The sequence below is a fragment of the Falco peregrinus genome, chromosome Z (assembly GCF_023634155.1).
Source record: "Falco peregrinus isolate bFalPer1 chromosome Z, bFalPer1.pri, whole genome shotgun sequence".
Taxonomy (NCBI): Eukaryota; Metazoa; Chordata; class Aves; order Falconiformes; family Falconidae; genus Falco; species Falco peregrinus.
The window spans coordinates 74591959-74607856 of record NC_073739.1 but is presented as its reverse complement, the minus strand read 5'-3'; the positions used below and the strand labels follow the sequence as shown (position 1 = coordinate 74607856).

Genomic DNA, 15898 nt, shown 5'->3' with positions numbered 1-15898 from the left:
GAGATGTGGGCAGGGCATTGTAGCTTGTTGCGAGCAGAGCACTGACCTTTGAGAGGTGTAATGAGAGAAGTTTACAGCTCACACAGCCATCCACATTGAGATGGGCAAGCTGTGCTTGCTGCCAGCCAGTCCCTTCCCCCTGGCTCACATCCAGGACTTTAGGCACATCATGGATGACAGGTCAGGTCTCAGTCACGCTCACATTATGGCTGCAGCCAGCTTCCTGACCCATTCTCTCTGCGCAGCAAGGAGCACGGTGTTCCCCACTTCCTTCAGCAACAGAGGCCAGCTCTCTGATAGCACCTGGCAAGAGGTCTGCCCAAAGACAGCTTCAGAAATGTTTAACCACTCTTTTGTGTGCTCCAGAGGGTGGTCTCAGACCATACCAGAGGGCTTACTAAAGCATCTGCTCTCCATCAGAGTACAGATATCCCAGAGCAAGGCAAACTGGCTGTGCAAGGTAGAAAGCACAGTACAGGGCTAAGCATCCTGGGAAGATGCAGGCACGGCTGGAGCCACTCACATCGATTAACTGAGGATAAGCAAGGGCAGCAGAATGACTTGCTTTCTTCTGTCGTACAGTGAGAGGGCTCAGGAGACTGGTTTCTTTCTGGCTGAGCCTGCTCTGCAACTTGAGGCTTCAAACAGAACAGGTCTGCAAAGAGAAGCTGACTGCTCATTCCCCAGCGGGAGGCAAAAGAGGGGAGAAGATGGACAAAACATCCCCGGCCACCTACCCTGAAGCTGCTGCCCAAGGAAAATGGCTTCAGGTGCCAGATTGTCATGTAGGAGCCCAGCAGTGCCAAGCCCATGGCATGGCTAGGATGGTGCTGCATCGAGGGCTGCTCCTCCACCATGCACTGCAGAAAGCACAGTGCAGCATGCAGCCAGCAGCGAGTTGCCATAGCAATTCCCCCAAGCATGCCCCGCTACCTCCCTCCTTTGTCTCTGCTCCCCCAAGCCTCACTGCTCCCTCCCTGCTGCCCCACACACAAAACCAGTTGAACAACATCCAGAAGCCTCAACATGCTCCTGAAGGGCTGTTCATTACCCCGAAGAAGGAAAGGGGACAGAGGTGGATGTCCACTCCCACAAGCCATCACCCTCACCTGCTTCACAGGCTACTCTGGACCTGGTGCACCATACCCCACCGTGCCCAGTGCCAAGGCACAACACGGGAGAGCCAGGCAGCCAGATGTGGGGTATAGAGGCCCCTCTAGGTGCATCCCACGTCATGATGTGGCAGGCAGGGATGCTTCAACATCGACGCCTGCCCTGTGCTGCCCGCTCCGTGGTGGTGACACATAGCCCCTGTCCAGCCCAGCCCAGCCCAACACGGCTGCCGGCAGGTCAGAAAGCCCCATGAACTCTTTCTACCTTGTGGCAGTACCAGGTTTGATGGAAATGAGGGTCCCAGATTTGACTTGCTGCAGCCTGGCAGGCACCTCTTAAGTCTCTGCTTTCTAGTCCCAGCCACTTCCACTTCAAGCAGGTCTGTTCCTCTGCACCAAACCTCACTGTGGCTTGAACCAGAGGCAGATCCTGCTTTGCTTCCTGTCCTAAAAACTGCTGTCTACCATCACTGTGCTGCTAAGCAGTTACCCAACCTGTCATGTAAGCAGAGCTCCTCTCCCCTTCACCTCTCCCACAGGGGCACAAGATACAAGGGGAAGACAAAGGACCCTGCTGAACCACACTCAGGTGGGATACCTGCCAATATCTTTCAATTAATGAATTTAACGACTTAACAGAATAGATAAAGAACTTCTAAAAAGCTCTGCTTCCCTCCCCATTCTGCCCTTCCCCAGATCTAGTAGGGCCCACCACAACCAGTTACATCACTTGAAGGTTACAGCAGAAGCTAGCAAAGCCTCGGTCCTGATCCAGGATGAGTCACAGAGCTCAGGAGATCACGCAACTTCCTTCTGATACCATCAACCGTGCCTTACACAGGCTAAAAATAAAGATGTGCCAAAACTGCAGAGCCACATCTTGCCTCAACACGAAACTTAGCTAAGCTCAGTGCTAAGTTCAGTGCTGCTGAAAAATCACCTGAGCAGGTGGAAACCAACAAGTGCAGAGAGGCCACAAGTCTTGGGCGTACAGACAAAGGAGAGGCCAGAAGGTCTCACCCTGTGCTGTGCTGTAGGATGGTGGTGGCAGACAACAAGCAGCCATTCACCCATACAGACAGGCCCAGAGCTGGGCTCCCATCTCACTTGGCTGTGGACTTTGGAGTATTTCCACACCCAGAGGTTTCGTGGAAGACCATTTTCTATACCACAGGCACCCATCTGAAACAACAGGAACTGACTGCTACGAACAGGAAGGATGCTGCATTTTTGGCAGGAAAAGGCTGGAAGGCTGTGGCCTGTTTCCCACCATGCAATGCATGGGCACCCACAAAGCAAAGTCCGAAGGGTGCTTGGAGCTAGGGCTAAAAAAAGGGGTCACACATGCATCTGATATGGCTCAGACGTTTTAGGTAAGTGAGTAATTCGAAGTTCTTCCTAATCCCTGGGATGCTATGCCCCAGCAAAACCTTTGCACATGAGGATACAGGACTCTCACATAGCTCTTAGCAGGGAGCCACAGGATCACACACAAATAGGAGCTCAGAGGGACAACCCGCAATGTTCAGAGACCTAAAATTAGCCTCAGCAGATGATCCTCTGCTCCATTCCTGGGAGCAGTGAGGACCGAACAAGGATCCAGCTGTCCCAACACTCCCATGAGCAGGATCTTTGAATGCCCGACCGACTCGCAGCAGAGATGGTAGGGCAAAGAGGGGATTCCTCGCATAACTCCAGTGCCAATACTCACAAGGAACCCAGAGCTCCATCTCTTGAAGGGAGAAAGCGGCGGGCAGCATTTTCTTGGGGTTTCCAGTGGAAAGACCTACTCCTAGATCAGCTGGTCAGACTGAAGCAATGGCAGCCCACTCACGCTAAAGAGTGGACTGAAGGACATTAGGCTGACCACTTTTTGTCTAAGACATAACCTCCACTTTGCCCAGTCTTCAAGTTCGCCAGCAAAGCATTTCATCCTGTTCTCAACAGAGGCACTGCAAGTCTCTCCAAGGGCCTGCAAGCTGTACCAGCTTCCAGATTACAGCCAACTGCACTAAACTGAATTAACATCATTAATTTAGCCCAAATATAAGTTTACCAATGCCACCTGGCTTTGATGATATCCAAACCAGAGAGGAGGTTCATGCTATGATCAAGTAATGGGAGAAGCTGCTGCATTACACATATTTGCGAGATTTACTGTCCCTGGAGATATTAAGCTATTTGGTCAGCAAGGGGAGGGGAAGAACAGTGGATCTAACACAGTAAACCGTGTGTTAAAATGCCTCTTGTCAAAAGGCAGGGGAGCCTTGAGAGGATACTGTGAGCTTGGTGGACTGGAATCTGCAAGCAGCTCCAGCAGAACCAAGGGCAAACCTTTTCTCTGGTCTTAGCCACATAATATGTCTCTTTTCCATCACTAAGATACACATAAGATCCCAGCATGGAGCAGGTACTAGTGATTGCCACAACTCAGCTGGATAAAGGCGCTGCTCTGCTGCAACCATGTTGGGTGGTTGGAGTCCTCAGCACACACCAACACCAGCAAAGGACTACTTCTTACCTTTAACTTCCCAGGTAAATCTACCCCTGCCTCACTCGTTGTGGCTACCACTTCAGCATCGGGCTGAAGGATGAGATGGCCTGAGTCCCTGTCTCCAGCTGCCTCTGGACTAGCCCCAAACTTCCATGGGGAGGGAAGAGCCACAGACCCTGGGTGACCATGCATCCTAAACAGCAGCTTCCTCATATAACCTCTCCAAAGAGCTAAATCGTACCTGAGCTCTGGATTGACAGGTCTCCCTCGGAGGCACAGTGTTGATGAGGGCTCCCTTCCCAGTGAGAGCACACCGTGCAGGTGGGGCGGGCACTGCTGGGGCCCAGGCATGCACACCAGCATTCAGGCACAGGGCTGGGGCAGGAAGCCCAAAGCTGCCTCAGCCTGCTCCAGACAGCTTACCTCAGAGCAGCAAGGGCCTGACCTTCTTCACATTTCTTGACAGTGGCAATACAAAGACTACCAGTCCTCCTGAAACACTTTGCTGTCACTCTAAGCCTCATATAGCACAGCCAAGGGCCTCCTCAAGCTACAAAATCCTGGGAAAATGCAGGAAGAGCTCAACTGGTTCAGATAGAAAGCAGGATCACATCTGCCACGAGCTCTGTGTGAGCTCTATTTGTTCAGGTGAAGGACAGCAAGCTGCAGAGACCAGCAGCTGGGAAATGTTCCCATTCCATATTGCTGGCAGGCAGAAGGACAAGTGCAGCAAGTAGCACAGACTACAGGTTCTCGAGGGCTTAAAACACACTGCACTTGAGCTCCCGAAAATTGTGTGCAGGGCTCAGTGGTCTTAACAGCATTGGTCACACACAACCAGGCTGCCTTTGCCACACTGCCAACCAGGTGGGAGCCAGGAGCACCCAACAAGCCTGGGCTGTGGGAGCCTCACCTGGGTGACACCTACTCTACAGAGCTGTCCCTATGGGCCAAGAGGAGAGCACGGGGTTCCCCTGCTTCTTCACGCAGCCCTGGTGAAGGAAGAGAGACCAACGACGATTGTGCAGGTACTAACTATGGTGTAGGGCTGAAGAAGATGGGAAACGCCAGTCTCCGCATCCGCAGCATAGTCTTGGAGTTGCTCGTTCAGGCTGTCTTGGGTAACCTGGAAAGACACATGGACAAATAAACATTCAGCTCAGCTTCAAAACACCTTGCCCATGCAAGACAACCTTCCAAACACTAGCCAGGCAGTAACTGCTCATCCAAGCCAAGCACATTAGTGGCCTATGCATGAAATGAGAGATCCCAAGCACCCCAGCGCCTCAAAGACCCCACCATACCCCTTCAGCTGCAGCCCTGACTCCCTCCTGGGGTTCCAGTTACCACCCCAGTTCCCTGCAGGACTCCACGTGAGTGCATGGGTGGTTCCCCAGAGAGGGCTGCTAAGGATGTGGCCACCGTCCCCCTTCCCTAGATTTCAGTGGGAAGTAAAGTCCTTTCTGTGCCCTTGACTTTGTTCTTCTGCACCTGCGCAGCTGTGCATTGCTCCACCACACAGGCTTTGCCAGTACTCAAGTGCGTGTGCTGGCATATGGTTTATCTGCAAGAACAGACTCTGGCTGCGGTCCCCATGGGCCACCCACTAAACCACCCTGCAGTGACATGAAGCCAGGGCAGGGAGGGCTGAACTCCACTGCTGGAGAGATACTGCTCCCAACAACTCCAGGCCAAGCCAAATCCAATGCTGCAGTGTTTCCCAGGCTACAGCGAAAGGGGGAAAACGACAACTGCTCAATAGAAATCTGAGGGGCCTGCCAACACCATCACAAAGAGGTTGTTCAAGACCCCTCCCAGTGCTGTAATTATAGACTTCTGGTGATCACACTGTGTGGGGGCTAGATCCTCGTGTCCAGCAGATCTTGAAAACCAGGACAGTATCAGCCTCCCCAGACCCAGGTTTTGCGCTGCCCAAAAGCATGATGAGCAAAAGCTGCTTGGGGGCAGTCCCCAATCCCCAGCCTACCCTCCTGCATGGGTAACCACCCTGTGGTACCACCGGCGGCACAACCCAGCTCCAACCACAACCACAGCACCAGTGAGCACAGCACTGTGGGCAGCCACACTGCTGGTCCCCCAGAAGCACAGCCTTTACATCATGATCTGGGGAAGCACCATCACACTAGCTTATTGGTGCACCAGCCCTTAAAACAGTCATGAAGGTGATATGGAGAAATAGTTTGAAATAGGGACAATGGACATCGATTGTGATTGTGTATCTCTGCTCAAGGAATGTGGGTATGGTGACCGGTCATGAGTGTGGTGTCTGGTCACATAGCCACACAGCTTTGAGGAGACACCTACCCTGCTTCCTCTAACAGAGGGGCTATTTATAAAAAGGATGAGAAAAGGATGAAAGACATTTCAATGTTATCTAGAGGAAGGGAGTGCTAAGTCTTCTTGCTGGAGAAGTTCAGATGGTCACAAAGACATGAAACACCTACAAACCTGCAAGACCACCACATTCCAGGCAAAGGACTGATAAGCTAATTAACATACAAAGCGAGAGTAAGCGGGTTTAGGTAACAAATATGTATAAGTGTTAATTGAATATTCATTTGTTTTATTGTATAAATGTGAGATGGTTCGTCACTTCGGGCATGCCCGCTTGTGGAGGAGCGATCCCCCGTGCATCTGCGCCCAATAAACATACCTACTTTATAACTTTCGGGTTATAGAGTCTAATTCCGCACGTCAAAGGCACCCAGAGTGTTTGTGCTTAAATGTCACCTGCATCTACACAGTTAGGAGGTCAGCCTGCACCAGTGTCCCAGGAGAGGTCCCACCTGGGAGCTGTACCAGCTAGTCACTAGGGCTAAGTTTTGGGGGAATTTATAAGCAGAAAAGGCCCCAGTTAAGTGTAGCATGTGTATATGTAAATATATATACACTTATAACCGTCCACCAATTCCCTGCTCTACTACACTACCCTTCACAGAAGGTTCAAAAGGCTCTCAGCCTGAACAGTGACAAGAATTGCTTTGGACACAGCTGAGTTACTGCCGCCCACATACCGCTGCAGCACAGGAAGCAATGGCAACGTATCTGACTGGGATGGGTTGAAAACACTCCCCAGGAAGAATGCAATTACCCCAAATGGACTGAGGCCAGGAGATCTGGATTATCACCTCAGCTCTTGCATAAAGGGCTTTGCATCTTTATTCACTTCCAACAAGAAGAATCACAGGGTTGACACCAGCCCTGGCCTGGGACACAGATTTGTTACTAAAAAGCACTTCCAGCTGAATCACTAACTGCACATTTTGCAACACACAGGACTCCTTTAAGGGCCTCCCATTCAAGTATTGTTCTACCATCATGCTGCTTAGCTGGGGGGGTTCTCCAGGCCACAACACAGGCAAGTATGACTGCAAACCACTGGCCAGTCCTGAAAAAGCTCTCTGAAATGCAGAGTATGTGAGCTCAGCTGCTCTTCATTCAGGATTCACAACCAGCTGAAGATAATGACAGAAACAGGGGGAAAACATATTAATTGGCAGCTGGGCATTCACGAGGCCGAGGAAGGGAGGTTGTGAAAGAGAGGGGCAAAGCCAAGAGAGAATAAGGATTTGCAGAGACGTTTCCCAGTCAAAGAAAATGGTTTTTAAAACGAACCTCAACCTTTGTGAGAGCAAGTTTTCTAGAGGTTATAATCACCTGGCTCACCTGCTCATAAGCAAAAGCAAACTGGAAAAGCAAAGGAAGAGGGCTGGTCAGAAAACAGGCTCCAAAGAGCAGTTGCCAGGCACTGCAGATGGAAGGAAGGAGCGGAACACCCAGTGGTGTTACTGGGATACAGGGACCCACACAACCCACTGGAAGAAGGGAGTTCCTGGGAGTGATGAGAGGTGGAGAGGCACCAGACAAAACCTCCCCACAGAAGACTGTCACTGCCAAGTAACCTGCAACAACACCCTCCACAAGCCATCTGTTAAAAGTACAAATGCCTCCCTTTGAGTGTTCTCCTGTATTGCCCTTCACACCTGTCCTGCTTCAAACCTGACTCATTAATTCCTCCAGCCATGGAGCCTCTGATAATTTGATTACAGTTCTATTGACAGTGTGCTGAGGACACAACTTCTCTAACCAGTACAGCTTCACTTTTTCCTTTCACATCTGTGGTCATGTATCTATGAACAACACATTTTCTTGTTCTGCATCCAGGCAGCATCCCGGCCCCCAGGCACTGCGCATTTCCAAACAGCACACCACGGTGCCTACCAAATCTAGCAGGGTGAAAGTGTGGGCAGGCCCGGAGCAGTAAGGGCAGGTAAAAGACTCAGGAAGAGTAAAGAGTCTTTGATTTTGAAGAGTCCAATCAATAACTATCCCCTTGAACCACTCTGAGACTCAGAAGCAGTGAGGAAGGTCCTGCCCCTGGGGAGGGACAGCCCCAGGCACCAGCACAGGCTGGGGTGACCTGCTGGGGGGCAGCTCTGCGGAGAAGGACCTGGGAGTGCTGCTGGGCAGCCAGTTGCCCGTGGGCCAGCTGTGTGCCCCGGTGGGCAGCCAGTTGCCCGTGGGCCAGCTGTGTGCCCCGGTGGCCAAGCAGGCCAGTGGGACCCTGGGGGGCATGAGGAGGAGCGGGGCCAGCAGGTCGAGGGGGGATCCTCCCCCTCTGCTCTGCCCTGGTGAGGTCCCACCTGCAGTGCTGTGCCCAGTGCTGGGCTCCCCAGTTCAGGGGGGACTGGGAACTGCTGGGGAGGGTCCGGTGGGGGCTGCAAAGACCATCAGGGGACTGGAGCATCTGCCTGGTGAGGAAAGGCTGAGGGAGCTGCGCCTCTTTAGCCTGGGAAGGCTGAGAGGGGATCTTACCAATGTCTACAAGTATCTTAAGGACAAATGTCCAGAGGACGGGGCCAGGCTCTTCTCAGTGGTGCCCAGCGACAGGACAAGGGGCACTGGGCACAAACTGCAGCACAGGAAGCTCCATCTGAATCTGGGGAAGAACTTCTTCACCTTGAGGGTGACAGAGCCCTGGAACAGGCTGCCCAGAGAGGTTGTGGCATCTCCTTCTCCGAGACATTCAAAACCTGCCTGGACGCAACTCTGTGTGGCTTGCTTTAGCAGGGGGCTGGACTAGACGACCTCCAGAGGTCCCCTCCAACCCTGACCATGCTGTGGTCTCTGGCGTCTGCCACTTAGCACGGCTGTGCAGAAATGTACCAAGGCAAGAAGTGGTAGTAGTGAGGAGGAAGACCAGCAATGCAGATTCTCTGCCCTCAGAGGTCCCTTCACCTCAGGGAGGGAACTTCCTTTCCTCCTTCTCCGCATGCTCAGAAGACTTGGAACTGTTGACGGCACAGGGGATGGGAAAGCTCAGTACTATAGTGGAGGGAGATGTACAGACTAGGGGCTTCACCTGCCTTGGAGGAAGCCACCAGAAGTTAAACAGCATCCCTACCCATAAAATTAAAATGATCTGTTGTTCCCTAATGTCTGTTTCTGGAGAACAGAGCATCGAGAGCTGCTTTGCCCAGCTTGCTGTAAAGGCAGGTGAGACCCTCAGTGAGCTGTGTCCCAAATAACAGGGTTGCCAAAGTCAGTGCAGTGACCCCAGCAGCTTTCCTCCTGGCAGCAGGTAGGAAACCTTCCACACAGGGAACAGAAAAAAGGCAGGTGAGTAGCAGAGCTGAAACGGCCCCAGCCCTGCCCTGCTTGCTGGCTAGACTGTGGTTCCACATGCCCAGCTTGCCCAGGACCACAGCTCTACAGCTGGGATGACAGGAGGGCTCTGCTGTCCTCACACATCCTGGTCGCTCCAGGGTCCATGGGAAGGGAGGCATGCACGTCCCACGGGAGTCAGCAGGAACCTGGCAAAACATTACGGGAGCAGCTGCTGCAGATGAGGCAAAAGCAGGTGCTGCCTCCTCTGCAAGAGGCACCGTGGCAGCAGCGTCCCACCGCGATTCAAACCCTGTATAAATCCCCCTGCCCACCCTCCTCCCACCACTGCCCTGCCCTCAGCACAGGCAGGGCTGACAGGAGGCTGCAGATCCCAGCCTGCCGCGATGCCCAGAGGGGCGGCTGGGCTGCGTGGAGGGAGCTGCATGCTGGGACATGTAGTCCCTACCAGGGTCCCCACCGCTCGCTCACGCGGAGACCCACACAATGTGAATCGATGCTGTGGAACAAGGCAGTGGCGACACTTTAAAGGATGACTTAATTCTCCTGGTCCTCAACCCCTTCCTAAAGCCCAGCCAAAAGCCTAGTATTATCACACTGGGAGGTTACTCACGTTTCACCTGCCAGACCTTGTTCACCTTCTACATGTGTTACCCGGTTTGCTGAGACTCCTTTGCGTCAGGGTTCAGTCCTGCTACACTCTGCACAAGGTCTCAGCTTCCCCTCTTTGCTAGGACTGACCGACACAATCCGGGCAGAGGACAGGTCTGTAAGCAGATTCTCGCTTGTGCAATGCTTTTTTAAAAGGCACTGAGTGAAAGCAACTTTCAAAACACCCCAAGACACAGCATGGCATTCCTCTCCCGCACACTTTCCACAGCATCTGCAAACTCCACACTCCTTCCTTAAAGGATAAAAGGAGTCTGGAAACCCGGGAGCTAAGTCTATGCCCCTTGTACACATCACCCGAAGGATCACATTTACAGGTGGGCTGCAGGCAAGCCCACCACCCCAGCTGCCGTCATGCAGCCATCTCCTCTGTCTTCCCTGACACACAGCAGCCGTCTAAACAGCACGTCTGGCACTGCCAAGCACCGCCGGCGTGATTCCTGTTGGAACCGGGCGCCATGGCCACAGCGAACCGCTTGAAAACCCCGGGAGGTCGGTGGCGGCGGGTCTGGGGTGGGCAGATGTCCCCCCGCCGGGCCCTTCCGCCGGCGGCGGCGGTCACCAGAGGGCAGCAGGCCGGCCACCAGGCCACATCCGCCCGGCGCGGCGCCCGCAGCCCCACGCTGGCGGCCGCCGGGTACCCACGGGGCAGGTGCCGGCCCAGGAGGCACGGGCCGAGCCGCCGCTGGCCGCCCGGGCGGGCTGCGGGCCGGGCGACGGCGCGGCGGCCCCGGGCCTCCGACGCGGCCCCAGCACCATGGTGCCTCGGGCACGGGCCGTCCCGGGGGGCCGGGGCTGGTGGCCGGTCCCAGCCGGGGCCGGGTTTGAGCCGATGCCCGCGGGGAGGTGGAGGCCCCGTCCTGTCGGCAGGGCCGTGGGCAGTCTGTCCCTGCCCGTGTCACGGCGGGGAGGACGTGGCCTCGGCGGGGGAGACCGGGGGCAGCGCAGGCTTCCTGGCTGCGGGGCTGCGGTGGCAGGCCAGGAGCGGGGGTGGGGGCAGAGCCCCGCCGCACCAGCCGCAGCGCGCCCCTCCCGGGCAGCGACTGCTCACAGCCCCGCTGCGTGTGTCCCCCCGCCCCGCTCCCCCGAGAGCTGCCTCTGCCAGACCCTCCCCTGCCAGACTCGCGCTCAGCCCCCGCGATGGCGCAGCCCTCCCCCGCCGGGCACCGGCGACCCTGGCGGGGAGCTACCCCACCTCAGCACCGCCTGCCACGGCTGCCGCCGGGCACAGCCCCCGCGCCCGTCCCAGAACAACCGGCTACGGTCCCCCCGCCCCGGCCACGGCCCCCCCACCAGCTCACAGCCCCCATCTTGGTCGCAGCCCCTCACGTACTACCTGGTCACGGTCCCTCCCCGCCGCGGACCCCCCCCCCCCAGCTCCCGCTCGCCCTACTCGGCCAGAGCCCCCAGTCCCATCGCCCCCCCTCCCGAACCTTCTGGAACCGGAGGGGGCGGCGGGGACGGGGCGTATTAACCCCTCCCACGCCGGACAGGCGGCCCGTCTCCCGCCGGTGCCCGGTCCCGCTCCGTGTGCCCCTCGGCCCTGCCCGCCGCGGCCCCGCCAGACCCACCAGCGCCCCCTCCGCCACTGCTGCCGCCTCGGCCCCGACTGCTGCGCGGCTCCCTCAGCTCCTTCCGGGTGTCGGCGGGGACACGCCCCCCGCGCCCGCCTTCCTCGCGCTGATTGGTGCGCTGGGCGGGGCACGGCGCGGGGCGAGGCGCGCGGCGTGGCGGCGCGGCCAATGGGCGGGAGAAGAGGTGGTGACACGCGGCGCCGAGATCCCGCCCTGGCTCCGCCCGCTCCACGTGCGGGTGTGTGATGACAGCGGGGAAGGGGCGGCCCCAAGCGAAGCGGCCCCTCATTGGCCGCCGGCGGAGGGGGCGGGGCCTGACTCAGCGCTGGGGTGGGGGCTGCCGTCGCCCTGACCCTCCGCTTCTGACCCGCAGCCAGGCCGACCTTTAATCTCTGACCTGACCCCGGCCCGCCCTGGGGGGCGCTGGGCCCATACACGGCCCCGCGGGTGCGACGTGTCCCGCCCCACGGGCACGGGGTGCCCCCCCACAGCCGCAGCCCTCCCCACCCCGTGGACACGGCACACCTCGGACCCATGGGCACCCCCTGCCACCCACCCAGCCCCACAGACCACCTCCCCCCGGCCCCACGCCCAGGGACACACACAGCCCCCTGCCCCCCACGGGCAAGGCCTCCCCAGGTGAGACTCCCGCTGTGTCCCTGGCCCCACGGACATGTCCTGAGTGGAACGAGCCAGGTGTCCTCCACCCCCCGGGTGATGCCGGGACCCCCCCGTGCCAAGCCTGCCAGCCACCCACGCAGCTGGGCTGGGCTGTGCCGGATCCGGGGGGGGGGGCGGGGGGCAGACAGGACCCGTGGGGGCAGCTGCCCCCGCAAAATGCCTGATCGTAAATACTTGGGTACCGGGGCTCTGCTACGCGCTGGAGGGGTCCTGGGCAGGACCCACCGCCCCGAGGGGCAGCAGCCTGGAGCTTGCCAGTGTGACTGTGGGCCGTCTGGTCAGGGCAGAGACACCTTGGCTTCAGCGATTTTGTGTGAAGCCCAGTAAAAACCAGACCCCTGGCCAAATCACCTCACTCCGCAGCAAGCTGCAGCTGCAACACCGCCCTAAAAATAGCGAGGACCGGTACCGTCAAATGATAAATATAACTGAGATCTCGTCTTCTGTCAGTGCTAGCATGCAGCAAGCTGGATGCAAACCGGCAGCACACCGGCTGCTGGAGCCCCGACACCCCCCTCGCCTTGCTGCCAGTGCCAGGGCATTATTTTTGGAGGTGCCGTCATGGACAAAGCCACGCCGGGTGCTCTCTGCGAATAGCCATGCTGGGGGACAGCGGGATGGCCAGTCCTTTCATGCTGCTGCCCTACAAGTGCTTTTCTGCAGGGATAAATGGCAGTGCAATGCAGTGCTATGTGGCCATGGAGCAGCTGCCAACACGGGACCTCATCGCCTCCTGAGGCCGCAGCCTCAGCCTGTGGTTGTAGGAGATTTCTTGCCAAGTCTCCCCTGACTGTTCCCAGATTTGGGTAGTGGGCCATTAGAGGGTATTGAAAGTACAGAGCATTTTAATTTCTGAGTGTGATGACAGCAACATGTGATCCTTGGGTGCTCCTGGTGGTTTAGGAGCCACTGCCTTGGACAGCATGTGTGCAGGTGCTGGTTTCAGGGAGGAAGAGCCCAGGAAGCTCAGTTCCCCCACACCCCTGCTCATCCCTTATCACAGGGGTTTCCTACATGCTCCCAGGGAAATATTTAGCTTTTCTGCCCTTTGGTCCTGTGTGTCAGCTCTGCCAAGCTGGTGAGAAGCTCTGGTGTCCAACTGGGATGGGAGCAGAGGCCATGGAAACCAGAGGTGGGCTGGAAATGGCTCAGTCCCCATCCCACAGCCACTTCCACAGGCTGAGTTTTCCAGCTTGAACTGGCTGAATTGAGTTCAGGGTTAACAAATGGTTAATGAACCATTATTGGCCTGAACGGGAACTGAACTGGAACAACTTCAGTCACAGCTGAACCCGCTGTGGAGCTGAATCCAAAAGATTTGCTGGTTCAGCTCCTCGGCTGCAGGGAATATGGGCTCCTTTGTCCTTGACAAGAATAATAACATTTCTGTTTATTGTGTGGGCAGCGAAGGATTAATAATACCCCAAGTTATTTACCTCCTGCTTGTGAGTGCTGAGGGTCTGTGAGCAATGTCCCTGCTGAGCACACTGTCCCTTAGCAACCTCCCCTGATTTTTAAAACATATCCTTGTTCCAGAAGCAGGATTAAGGAGCAGGATGTAAAAGCTCCTTTTAGCAGTCTGGGTGGGGTGAGGGTGCTCCTGCTTCTCCCAGGCATGGGGCAGAACCTCAGCTGTGGCCATTTGATGGGGATTGGTAATGCAGGCAGAAGACAGCAGTGTTTCAGAGAGCATCTGGAAAAGCTCCAGAGGCTCGGAGGGGATGGGGATGGGGGTAAAGTTACCGCACGAGCCATACTGCTGCCTTGCAGAGGGACAGCCCACCCAGGGCTTGCCAGGAGTGAGCTTCATCCACTCCCTGCAAACCCTGGGGGACCTGCAGAGGACTTCGCAAGTGTTGGTGAAGGCAAGCAGGGAGGTTTAAATATGTTAGGCAGGGTTCTGCACCATGGCTGGCCACCTTCCAGAGGCTCGACTGCCAGGGGATCTGGGGGGAGGGTGTTTCCCCAGGAAGATGAGGTGTCCCAGGCAGTGCGTGGTGGAATGACGTCCTTCCGTGATGAGTTCTGCTGCCTGCGGGGCTTCCCTTTGAAGGGTGCACTGGTGAGGTGACTGGGTACCGGTGAGTTCATCGCTGGGTTAGCTCCCTCCCGGAGCTGCCCAACCGGCCGGCTGTGGGCTGGGGCTGCTCAGCCTGTTTGCCAGGCTGGCTGCTCCTGCTAGAGAGGCTGTTGTGTGCTGAGCTTCAGCAGGCTGAGCTGACACCAGCAAGGCTCCTGCTGCCGTTTTAATTTAATCGTTTTCATCATGGAAGGGTGACGTTCACACACACACGCTCATTTTCTTGGCGTGAGCAGGTTTTGCAATAGCAAAAGCGCCTTCAAAAAATACACCCATCATCTCCCAGAGCTGATGGGGCAAGATGCGCCTCTGTAGGGGTGATGCACCCCTGCACTACCTGCATGCTGCCCACGCTGGCAGGCTGGCCCACACCATGCACACCAGATCCAAGTCCATGTAGGTAGAGCAATAAAAGGACCCGTGTGCAGAAACGAGCCCGGAAAGACCTGGAGAACTGCCAGGGAGAGATTGCGGGGAATTTTAAAAGGCCTTTGGAGGAAGCTGGTGGGAATCAGCTGTCACTTTTCTTGGGGGCCCCTGGCAAGCCATGCCAGGCAGCGGGGTGCAGAGCAGTGGCAGGGCTAGACTGGGCACCCCATGGTGACTCATGGCCTCATCCCAGCTGGCAGAGGAGATGCACAAAGCCCAAGGGGAAGGTGTGTGAGAGAAGCGTTGGGTGTCAATTCCCCTCTTAATGGTGGGCCGCACAAGCATCTCTTGGTCAGGCTGCCACAGAGAGGCTTTGGCTTTTTTATCTCTTGCAGCCACACCCCTCCACATGCTGTGGAGAGACCTTGGCTCCTGCAGCACTGCCTCCAGGGGTTTTGACGCTTCTCATCCTCCCCGTGTTTAGCCACCAGAGGAGAGAGTAGCCAAATCCTGCCTCTCTTTCCCTGCGGCTGTCACAAGGAGGCGATGCACACCAGTGCCCCATGGTGCTGCGCTGGAGCCATGGGACGTTCCTCAGGTAACGTGAGTTGGTGCTGCAGAACCTTTCCCCCACTGGAACCTGTTTCCACAAGGTGCTTGGTTTACCTGTTTGGCTGAAACAGCTGTAAAACTGGAGATGTGAATCACGCTTGGAGAATTTCCTGCTGGAGGAGTCCTTTGCCTTATGGGGGTAGGGGTGGCATTCCCTCCCGGCACTGCAGGAGTCCCTCCCTGCATGGCTCTGAGCAGGGCTCAGGGTCACAATGGAGCTGAAAGTCACTGCAGCATCCCGACTGAGCCCTGGCTGCCCACTGATGCCTCGTGCCGAACTGGGGGCATCTGCTGGGATTCAGACCCCTGATGGGAAAGGGGGAGGTGAGAGCACTACTAAGGAAAGATGGATCTCATACGTCTTTAACAAGCACTGGTGGTAGGGTCGGGCTGGGCTGCTTACTTTCTCCAAAACCTCACATGACCCTCGTAGCTCCAGTGTTGCCTCTTTCCCATCAGCTGTCTCCCAACACCTTGCAGAGGACAGCAGCATTGGGACCCCCATGGGACCATGGAGGGACTTAGGCACCATGGAGAAAAGGAACAATTACAGGCTACACAGCTGGATGCAGGTCATTGATCCTATACTTTAGCCACCACACTTCACTGCTGCTTTGTGTCTCAGATGCACATGGGTTTCCCAGAGCCAAACAGGTCTGTC

General features: G+C 56.5%; 1 protein-coding gene across 11 annotated transcripts in view; it reads right to left on the bottom strand.

Annotated features, from left to right (window-relative positions):
* The window catches only part of ATOSB (atos homolog B), a 42004-nt gene extending 30437 nt beyond the window's left edge, over positions 1-11567 (bottom strand). For 7 of the 11 annotated variants that reach the window (XM_055791181.1, XM_055791174.1, XM_055791172.1 and 4 more), the window contains exons 1-2: positions 11493-11567; positions 4643-4732 (exon numbers count right to left, since the gene is read on the bottom strand). The gene's annotated coding sequence lies outside the window, so the exon portion shown is untranslated. The other 4 variants (XM_055791175.1, XM_055791176.1, XM_055791178.1 and 1 more) reach the window with 2 other exon arrangements.
* Positions 11568-15898: the final 4331 nt, after the last annotated feature.